The following is a 3,086-nucleotide window of genomic DNA, read 5'->3' on the forward strand; positions in this document are numbered from 1 at the left end:
ACTGTTGAATCTCTGTTTTCCTACTGCTTTCATCCAATCCTTCTTACTCCTTTCCATGGCAAGCTGTATGTAGGGCATCACCGTTGTCAATGGCTACATCCCATCCTCTCAGTGAAAATGGTCCAAATGCTCTGTCACAGCACGGCTAATCATCTGTCAATTCTCAATCAGGTTGGAATAGAATCCCGTGATTCTTTTGCGTCTGCCACTAATGCCCAGCCTTCTGGAGTTTGAAGCTCGTCACAGTCATTCAATCCTGGAATCCTACTCGGAATACCACAGACAAGGTTAGACTTTTCGGATTCCCATAAATGCCGCCATCAATTCTAGCTTATACCACGAAGATTCTGATTAAGGAATCCAAGAGATATGCGCCCGGTCTAAGGTAGAACGGAAGTGGTTGTCAATCACGCGCGTTCATAGGTGAGAATGATGATGAGTGTCACGGATCATCACATTCATCAAGTTGAAGTGCAACGAATACCTTAGAACAAGAATAAGTCAAATTGAATAAAAAAACAGAAGTACTTGCATTAAAACTTGAGGTACAGTAGAGCTCCACACCCTTAATCTATGATGTGTAGAAACTCCACCGTTGAAAATACATAAGTGATGAAGGTCCAGGCATGGCCGAATGGCCAGCTCCCAAACGTGATCACAGGATCAAAAAATACAATTCATGATCCAGGATCCAGGATCCAGGATTAATAATACAAAGGTAAAACGTTCTATTTATACTTAAAACTAGCTACTAGGGTTTAGAGGGGTAAGTGATTGATGCATAAATTCACTTCCGGGGCCCACTTGGTGTGTGCTTGGGCTGAGCTTGATCTATCCACGAGCTGAGGCTTCTCTTGGAGTTGAACGCCAAGTTGTAACGTGTTTTGGGCGTTCAACTCTGGTTCGTAACGTGTTTCTGGCGTTTAACTCCAGAGTGCAGCATGGAACTGGCGTTGAGCGCCAGTTTACGTCATCTAATCCTGAATAAAGTATGAACGATTATATATTGCTGGAAAGCTCTGGATGTCTACTTTCCAACGCTGTTGAGAGCGTGCGATTTGGAGTTCTGTAGCTCCAGAAAATCCATTTTGAGTGCCGGGAGGTCAGATTCCAACAACATCAGCAGTCCTTTGTCAGCCTCCTATCAGAGTTTTGCTCAGGTCCCTCAATTTCAGCCAGAAAATACCTGAAACCACAGAAAAACATGCAAACTCATAGTAAAGTCTAGAAATGTGAATTTAGCATAAAAATTAATGAAAACATCCCTAAAAGTAACTAGATCATGCTAAAAACTACCTAAAAACAATGCCAAAAAGCGTATAAATTATCCACTCATCAATGACCTTAAAGTGTGATGGTGATTAAAGCGATAGTGGTGAGTTGTGATTGTTAGGATGGATGAGTAATTCCTATCCAAGCCATGATTATGAGTTTGAGATATGATTAATGAAGATAACTAAGTTTAGTTGTGGATTATTTTGAGATGTCGAGTTATGACTGCGAGGGTAGACGAGTAAATCCTATTCGAGCTATGTTTGTGAGTATAGACGAGTAATTCCTATTCGATGTGTAATGTCAAGGGTAGATGAGCAATTCCTATCCAAGAATAGACGAGTAATTCTTATTCGAGTCCTAGCATGTGCATAGACGAGTAATGCCTATCTGGGTTAAGGATGTGGCACCTGCTTTGGTGGATGAGTATTGCCTACCCCGATTTTGGTGAAACATCAGCATGGGTGGATGAGTAATACCTGTCCCGTCCTGTGGTGTTTTATCCACGGTTAGCTACCAGGACATGTCCGACTGGCTAAGTAACCGATAGTTGATATCAACAGCCATAAGATAGGCATACATCATGTGCATATTGTATGATTTTCTTGCTTGTGAACTATATGGGTTTGCCTACGTGATTATAATTTTCTATTTGTTATAATTTCTATCTGTATTACTTGTGAACTACTTGTGTTTGCCTTGTTTTGCTTGTTTGTCTATGCAACTCATAGAAGCCAGAGGAACGAAGGAAAGGTGGAAAAGATTAGTGTGCAAGTTAAGTTTGGTTTCGGTTGAGAACCTTTAGATGACCACCCTGATTCATGGTTTCTGTTTTAATTCCTTAAGCTTTATATTTGAGTGTCGGCATCCTAGGATTGCCTCTGGCATTCCTATGACCTTATATCTTATATGCGTGGCACTTTTACCATGCTGGGAACCCTCCAATTCTCATCCCATACTGCGTTGTTATTTTCAGATGCAGGTCGAGAGGCACCATGCTAGGCGTCTGGATTTCTGTGGTAAAGTGGAATATTTTAGAGACCTACTTTTGTTATTTTGATATATATATGTGTGTGTGTGTGTGTGTGTGTGTGTGTGTGTGTGTGTGTGTGTGTGTGTGTGTGTGTGTGTGTGTGTGTGTGTGTGTTATTACTACTTTGCTATTGTACCTCCTAGAGGATTTATGGAGAACTAGGGCTTTTAAACATGTTCCTTTGGGCTTAAGGTTGTATATTACGTATGTAAATATTCTCCGGCCAGCCTTAGCTTCGCACGCTAAGTTAGGAGCTTGTTATTATGTTCCTTTTGGTTCTCTATTCCTAGTTTCTGTTATATCATACTTGTAACTTTAGTTTTCTTCTCACGCAAGAAATCCATATTTCTGAGTGTTGCACGTTCTATTTTGTGATCTTTGTTTTACCCGTTTATTAAGGCTCCTAGTATACTATTTCCTTTTCATTATTATCATTATATGGGTATAACATTATGGTATCAGAACAGTTCGTTCTTGTAGAGCATGAGAGACAGACTGACTATGCTTCTGTGCATTCTCTGTGTATGTGTCTATGTGCTATTAGGATATCTGACTGATATACATACCATAAAATTCATGAGTATGCATTTGGAACTTGGAAGCACTAGACAAGAGATATTAAAACTGATCACCTTGATATCACTTGTTTGGTGTGAAGAGGAACCATATGGCGACTCATGGACGCGATCGCGGGCGAGGAAGAAGTGTAGACTAGGAAATTCAAATCCTAAAATGACAGAAAACAACCCTGTGAACTTCATGGTCACCCTGGAAAACATGG

The sequence above is a fragment of the Arachis duranensis genome, chromosome 9 (assembly GCF_000817695.3).
Source record: "Arachis duranensis cultivar V14167 chromosome 9, aradu.V14167.gnm2.J7QH, whole genome shotgun sequence".
Lineage (NCBI taxonomy): Eukaryota > Viridiplantae > Streptophyta > Magnoliopsida > Fabales > Fabaceae > Arachis > Arachis duranensis.